The 8,215-nt window shown below is 38.9% G+C and overlaps 1 long non-coding RNA gene across 5 annotated transcripts; it reads left to right on the top strand.

The window, feature by feature from the left end:
* The first annotated feature begins 834 nt into the window (after positions 1-834).
* Positions 835-7,058, top strand: LOC146675621 (uncharacterized). 5 transcript variants are annotated; one of them, XR_014910300.1, is made up of 7 exons: positions 879-1,425; positions 2,063-2,141; positions 3,932-3,983; positions 4,571-4,685; positions 6,188-6,358; positions 6,523-6,671; positions 6,991-7,058. It is a non-coding gene; the product is annotated as an uncharacterized LOC146675621 (long non-coding RNA). The 5 variants fall into 5 exon arrangements; XR_014910297.1 differs by having other exon boundaries at positions 838-1,425; positions 2,063-3,983; XR_014910298.1 differs by having other exon boundaries at positions 845-1,425; positions 3,932-4,685.
* The last annotated feature ends 1,157 nt before the right edge of the window (positions 7,059-8,215 follow it).

The following is an 8,215-nucleotide window of genomic DNA, read 5'->3' as shown; positions in this document are numbered from 1 at the left end:
TGCCACGAACACCCCTAATGTTATATAACAGACCACAGAAAAAAGACAGGTTTTTTTCTACGTGACAGAGCTATAATAAATGTTTTGTTTTTTTAATTATCCTACTTTTTCTAAAAGGGAACATTATTTAAAGAATATGTATTTAATTAAAAACTCTGTATTCATCTAAAGGGTATACCAAGAAGGGTGAGCTTCCTGCTTGAAAAGGAAATGACCAAAATAAATGTATTTCTCTGCAATTACAAACTCTGTGTAAACAGTCTTGGTGTCAAAATAAAGCTAACGCTGGTGAGATGTCATCAGAGCTGTAAATATTACTGCAGATGTTACTATGTCAAAGTTACTGTGACTCAAACATAGAAAAAATGATTTTTTATTTCCCTCACCTAATTTTTAAAAGTATTTTATAGCATATAACACGTTTGAAAATATGCTTTGGTTCACATTTAACTCCAGAAAATCATAAATCAAAATAGGGATATTACCTGTCCACAGATTCATGGTGCAGTAACTGCTCTTTTAACTGTCTGGTGTCTTTGCTTTGTTTGGTGTTTGTAGACATGGTTTACATGAGCTTTTAGCTGAGATTCAGAGGTTTCTGTGGACACTACTCATGTCAGCACTTATATTTCTGACCTCGTGTTATAATCGATTAAACGTGGTCTCCTCTCTTTTCCCCCCATTTCTCTGGGCATGTGTGCTTAACTAGTTAAAATAACAAACATCTGTCTCCTATTTTTGTGTCACAAAAATTATTAATTATTATTAATGATTAAAGACTTATTAATTTGTGCAGTTTTCTTGTTTTGTGTGGTTGTTGTTTTTTGTCAAGTGGAGATGAATATCTTTAAGTTGATTTGTTCACATTTGCACATCTTTCTGTTTTAAGAGAAATATGTGTTTTGAGTTTGTACACTATATGCATATAAATCAACCATTTCCTTTTTCAGTGTTTTCGTGTGGTGCATTTTTCTCTGTTTTAACAAAAGGAGAACAAAGGACTTTTAAGTCGACCTAAGATGATTTGTTTCAATTTTTACATGGTCTTATTGAGGTAATGCAAATTGAAACATTCATTCTTTTTTTGGTAATGTACTGGAAAAGCTTGATAATGGACTTTGAAAGTGCGTAAAAATTACTTAAATTTGAAAAATGCGTCTGAACCATGCATACGGTACATTTACCTCACAGGTTTTTGCTGTTTCTGTTTATTAAAACCAAGAATCTTCTTTTTGCCAGGTTGATCATGTAGATAAGAGTGGCCAGTGTGCTCTGGTCCATGCTGCCCTACGAGGACACCTTGAGATTATCCAGTACCTGCTGGAGCTAGAATGGAGTGCTGAGGGGCAGCAGCAGGACTGCTCTCTGAAGAGCAAAGCTCTGCAGCAGGCTTTGATTGCAGCCTCGAGCATGGGGCACACACAGGTCTGACTGACACACATGCATGTATTTTACCAGATCCATAGACATAAATGCCCTTTTTTTTGTACTGTTTCTCGCTACAAAAGAAAGAAAACATGGATGTACAAAAAACATACTTTAAGCCACACAGGATCCTGGTTTTTCCAGTTTTAATAGTGAGACAAGACCTTTTCTTTCTTGCATGGTTTCACAACAGCCTTCACAAAGAATTTCTGATTTATTTTTTTTTAAAGATCAGAAGGAACTATAGATATATAAAATAAAAATGAGCACACAGCGTTCTCTGTGAATATGACTCAAAGCCAGAAGTACTGTTCAGAATTGCATGTAGATTCACAATCGATAACAGTGCAGCGCCTTCAGCTGCCCCGGTGAGACGTAGACTCAAGGTTTAGTTTGGCTCCCTCGTTAGCTGGAATTGGCTCCCAAGGCCTGGATTAGAATAACATAACTGGGCCAAGTGAAGTCAACCTGCATGCAGAAAAGACCCTTTTAAAGTTCAACTATTTGAATGCGCGTTTTTGTTAATGTTTTTTAAGATTAGCATTTTGTATACTGTAACCTCTCAAAGGTTTATTTGATTTTTTTTTTTTTTTCTGCTGAAACAGCATGTCATTAATCTAAGTTTCTTTTTTGGCAGGTTGTGAGAGGCTTGCTGGCGTTGAATAATGAGCACGCTGTGCAAATTGATAGTCATGACACACTGTGGGGAGAGACAGGTATGTTCTCATCAATCTTTTTGCATTACACGGCTCTTTTGTACTATCACCAGCTGTTTTTGCATTCTGAACCACACTGCTGTAATTGAATGCTGCAGTGGAAAGTCCTGTATCTGTGCTCTCCACAGTAATGCTCTCTGTTTGATGCAGAGGTCGCTCAACCCAAATGTGGGTGCATTTTAATGGCTGTTGTAAGTCCTCCTGTGCTGTACTTTCTGGTAAAAGCATTACTTACTCTTGTCGTGTAGCTTTCTGCTTGGAATTCAGTCCACACAGTATTTTCCTTTTTTTTTTAGAAAAATTGTCCCACTGAATTTTAGGAACAGTATTGCCTCGGTGCTTTATGTTAAAACAACAGCGTCGACTCCACAGTTGGTTTTATACGCTGCTAGTCCCACTCAGATTTAGAATGAGTAGTAGTTCCTGTTTTGTTTTCCCTGAAAGGATTATTTTGGACTTTTTAAAAGTTTGTCCTTCCCTCTGTGGGACAGTTTGTTTTCATTTGAAAGTGATTGAGGAGTCAAAGCAAAAAGCCATGTGGTGCTGCAGGAAACGGCATGAAGTCGGAAAAGCAGAAGGTGGCTGTCAGATTTAAGACGGGTTACTTGAAGGTTGTCTGACAGAAATGATACAGCAGACTGCAAGGCTGCATTGGCCGGGAAGCGTTCATGCATCATAATTTTTAGCCATTAAAGCATTACTACTTTGTCTTTAATGCAGTATTTTAACGGTAACTCATTACTTTTGCTGAACTCAGTAATCGCATTAGAGTGAGTACTTAATCATGTTATTACTTGTGTTCCACGAGTCTTCAATCTGAATAATGGCAGGGAAAAAAATCATTAAACATACAATTTCATCACGTGCACAGCATGGTAAATGGCCTGTATTTATATAGCGCTTTACTAGTCCTTAAGGACCCCAAAGCGCTTTACATATCCAGTCATCCACACATTCACACACTGGTGATGGCAAGCTACATTGTAGCCACAGCCACCCTGGGGCGCACTGACAGAGGCACTGACAGCAACCACCTGACGCCATTTTTAAAATACGAGACGAAACAGATTGTCTTCAGTTTTTAAGTGTTTGACGTTTTTCGAATGTCTATAATCTGTGATGGAGAAAGGGAAAAATTTTATGTACTACATAAGATTTCTATTTTATGTCACAGTGCAGAGATCCAGATGTTCAATACAGATGGTTAAAAAGCACAGCTATGCTTTATTTTTCATTGATCCTAGTAATACTTGTGATGCATTATGTAAGAATGAGACACATGTGGTGTTAGAGCTTCAATATTCCTCACAATCATTAGTGCAGGTTGTGTTAAAACATTGGCCACATTTTTGTCATCATCATTATGAACATCTGCCCTGAGAGTCAAGTGTCCAGATAGCATTAGACAACAGTATTAGTTGTCGCTGCAGTCATAGTAGAATATGTATAAAGAAGAATTCTCTTTGTGTGTCTCTCAACTCTAACCCAGCAGGATTTAGCATTCAAAGTTGGCTGCTTTAAGAATGTAGGTCAGCTTCTTAGTGGAGAGGTTGTCCAAAGTGTGGCTAACTGCTGCTTGTTCTCTGTTAAATGACTGCTTCAGATGATTTTGCAGTGCTGGCCTGGGACAAAGATCTTTCCCTCTGAAATATAGATTAGATCTGCTTGGAGCAAAGTAAAATCCAATAGTACACGTGGCTTTCCAGTATTTGACTTTCAGCTCTTTTTAACAAAGTGGATGTTTAATCATTGCTATCACCTCACCTCTTCCTTCTAAAGTAATAACATAGTGGGTCACAGGTGGCAGTAGTCAGAGCTGTGGCTCCGCTGACCTGAAACACAGTGAGTCTTAACCCCTTGACATGACCTTGAATTAACATATTTTTGCACCCACCTGGCACTCATTAAAACTGTGATCCTGGCTCATCTGTATTCAAGGGGATTAAATCAGTAAACAACAGTAAACACAGTTATGACCACAATGTAGATTTGTCTGCACTCAGTCATGCTTGGGGGGGAAAAAATGAATAAAAAAAAGCTGGAATTTTGCTGCAGACATAAATTGAATATTTAGTGGTGGAGTGGCTGCACTGTCTAGAAATGACTAGATACAAACACCAGAAATTATTAGCGATGAAGCAATATTTGAAATCCCTTTGCTGCTATTCAGCTGCAGGTTTATTAATCCAATTGTTGTGCTGTGATGCAGAGAAGATGGAAAGCGAAAAAGAAAATTCAGAAATATCCCCTTGAAAACCAGCCTTTTGTCATTGCCTCAGAAACGCTCCTCTCATAACGATGTGTGAAATGTTATAGCGTGTTTAAAATTCATCGGAGTATTACATCTCACTGCAAATAGACCTGCTGTCTCTTGTGTTTAAATAGAAGAAGATTTGATTGTACATCTGTGCAAACTCTATCTTTTAAAGTGTTAGTGACGTCACACCTATGCGCCACTGCCCTCTGTGGAGAATGGGAGAAATGTGCTTGCACCTCAACCTATGGACTCAGACGGACATTCAATCATCATCTTCCTCACTCAAGGTAACCTTATGGCTTGTAGGAACACTGCACGTGTATGATAAGACTGTAGCCGTTCAACCGGCCCTCGTAAGGTTGCTGAAGACAGTGAACACCGTGGAATTCTCAGTATCACTGTGGCCCTGGGTTTTTCCACTGTCCTGCTAAGTGCTTATGTAATTGTAACCAACATAGGAGAGAGACGTAACATCGTGGAAGAGACATAAAGTGAGTAAAAACGATCTAAATGCATTTAGAATATATTTAGAACTACAAATTACACTTTTCTTAGCAATTATTGTTTTTTATGTCAAGCTTCAAGCTAGCTTCTTTATTGGGGCTTGGGACCAGCAAAAGTGACCCGAAATTTGGTCTTTAAGTCTGGTCATTAGCGTGTCTGGACCCAAACTACACTGCAGGTCCCAAAGTCAAATGATCACTGAGAGTTAAAAATCTGTCTGAAGTTAGAAGTTAGCAGAGAGTTAGCTCACTAGTTTCCGTCTAAATATAATATACCAGGTTCTGACTGAGGGATTTCTAAAACAAATTAAAAGGCACAGCTCTGCTATCACTTCTGACATACATGAAGACAGGAAAGTAAGCAGCAGTGATGTTTGTAGGGTTACTGAAGTTTGGCTAGCTGGTATATAGTGATGTGCTATGTGACTAGCGAAACAGCTATGTTAGCATAACATTAACACAGTGATGAAGGGGAACTTTTTTCCACTGGATAAGAGTTAAGGTGAGGGTTCCCGATGGTTAGGGACAAATGCAGTGGCATGGCAGGATGCTGTAAACGGACCAAACTTCAGTCAAGAGAACAACTGAGATAATCCATCCACATACAGGTTAGTCATTAATGTGCTGCTGCATTGCCTGGGCTGTAGTTACATGGTAAGGTTTTAAAAACTGAGCTTTAAAATGAATAGTTGTAATAAAAACTGAGAGAGGCCGACAGTGATCGCTTACTTTTTGTAAGGGGCTTGTTGAGATTAAATAGAACAAGTTACAAAGCATTAAAACATGTTAAAAACACAACAGCCTTATTAAACGCAGAGTAGTTTGGGCCCAGAAGTAGGATTGATCACGTCATCACTTAAAGACCGGATAGACACACGGTGGAGTTACTCATGTTTACTGTTGTTGCCACTTTCTAAATGTAGCAGGATGAATATTATATGTACTGGTTGATCCCACTTTTAGTCAGGCGCATTTTGAGGAGAACTAACTTTTCTTGTTATCAAATTATCAGTATCTTTGGAAACATTTAATACATCGTGATGGTTTAAATGCTCAGTCGTTTTCTGTTATAGAATTCATATTCATAATAATATTTAGACAGCGGCACTATAGGTGTTTGCAGTTTTTGCAGTTTTACAAGCCGTCACGGTAAAAATATGGAATTAAATGTCACTAATGGGCTCTTTTCAAAAACATCAGCATCTCTGTCACACTGATTTTGATTAACTGACTTATTTTATTGTAATCAAACCTATTTTGATATTGTTGTCTTTTTTTTCCTTTAGCGAGGTGGTTTCCTTCCAATTGTTGCAGGACCAGTATGTCTGTCAGCTCCAGGTAGAGCTCCAGTGACCAGGAAGACCTCAGCATTCGCCAATTCCTGCTGAATTACCGCAAACAGAAAGAACTGGCAGAGGGCATTGGAATAGAGGATGATTATAACACTGAAGACCAAGGTAATAGGTCTGTCTAAGGGCCAGTGGAATATAAGCTATAGGTTGTAGTGGTGATTATTTTAGATTCAGAGTGTAGAGGAGATGGATCATTGTAATTAAGAGTCATAGAAATCTGAACCTCACTGCTAAACTGGCAGTCTAACTGTACATGTGCTCCATTGCAGAAGTCCCTCCCACTGAGTGTGAGGATGTTGAAGATACTGGTAGTCCTGATGTGAAAGCAGAGCTTCCCTCCCACCTCAGCATCACTAAGGATGTTATGGAGCGCTGCATTCATCTGCTGTCTGATCCCAGCCTCAGGCTCCGACTCAAGGTACTGTATCAGTAGTTTTACGTAGAGTCAACTGTTGGACTAATAACAAAAATAATCATTCTTGTGAAGGTAGGACCGCCAGCGTTGGTACAATTCATCCTGTCAGAACTGTGTGGATGACTGTTCAGTGGTGTAATGCTCATCAAGGAAAAACATTCAGTCTGGTCCAGGAGTGAAACAGAAATAAGTCTGTGCTGAAGTCGTGCCTGCTCAGGAGTTTGGGCTCTCAATGAAGACCTCAGTAATTAGTTTCAGCTCACATATAATCAGGATCAAAACAGAGATAATTGTTAGGTGTGTTGTGCGTCTTTGTCTTTAGGTACTAGACGTGCTGGAGTTGTGCGTTCAGGTGCTGAGTGAGAGGGAAAATGAACTGCTGCCTATGGCTCGTCGCTGCTGGCCAGCACTCCTGCAGAGACTCACAACTGATGACCCATTAGCAGTCCTCAGAGCCTTCAGGGTAAGTAAAACAAACCTCTCTTTTCATTATGTGAGTCAAAATTATTCAAGTCGTCTTTAGTTTTAAACTCTTAATAGTGAAAGAATGAAAGATGCTGCCCAACAACAGGCTTATTTCATTCAGAAATAGTTCTATTATTTACTGGACAGGCACAATTAGTGTTGGTAAGCTTTAACGTTCTAACCTGTCAAAACACACGTCTACTTTTTATACTTTTTATACACTGTTTGATCAGCGGACATCAGAGCAACTGGCATGTCACTTTTTAACACTGGTAGATTATTTCAGCAAAAGAAGTTAAAACATTGCTCTGATTCTATATTGACTTGTAACACAACAACATGATCTACAGATATTGTCTCAGAGTGTCTTTAAAATTCCACACGTGAAGCTGTTAAAGCCACAGCACATGATCCTAATTTACGATTAAAAACTGGCCACGTGGAATATTTAAGAAGAACGGGCTCTTTCTCGTCACACAACCTCACAGAGAATTGCAATCAAACTGCGCAGTTCAGCAGCTGAAGCGCTGCACATAGTCAGGCCCATAAATAGTGGAAGAGTGGATGTCTGAAATCCAGGGATGTGCAAACAGCCTGCTGTGAAATCCTCCCTGAACCACCTCAGCAGTTTTACTGAGCTCATTAGGAGTTAGCAGAGGTTAAGTCCAGGCTTGGTCTACTTTTTATACTCTTTCATCTTTTTCCTAGTTCCTCTTCTTTCCCTCCTCCCTTCTTATCTTTACCCCATATTTTTGGAACCAGGATCATATTTTTAAAGGATTTGTTCTTTTGGTGTAGATAGTTCAGGAGGTTAACTCAACCAAGCAGTCTTTGGGTTTCGGCTAAGTAATTCAATTCAATTCAATTTTATTTATATAGCGCCAAATCACAACATAAGTCGCCTCAAGGTAGGGCTGCTCGATTATGGCAAAAATGATAATCACGATTATTTTCACTGAAATTGAGATCACGATTATTTGACGATATTTATTTAACCCTTTAAGACCTACTATGGAACCAAGTCCACCAGAGCTTATATTATTTATTTATTTTTTTTACATGCTGTAGTGCCATTTGTGGGA

The sequence above is a fragment of the Rhamphochromis longiceps genome, linkage group LG3 (genome assembly GCF_057381845.1).
Source record: "Rhamphochromis longiceps isolate RC_006_pf linkage group LG3, R_longiceps_female_GT1.1, whole genome shotgun sequence".
Lineage (NCBI taxonomy): Eukaryota > Metazoa > Chordata > Actinopteri > Cichliformes > Cichlidae > Rhamphochromis > Rhamphochromis longiceps.
The sequence above is the reverse complement of the archived record's forward strand: the minus strand, read 5'-3'. Positions and strand labels throughout refer to the sequence as shown.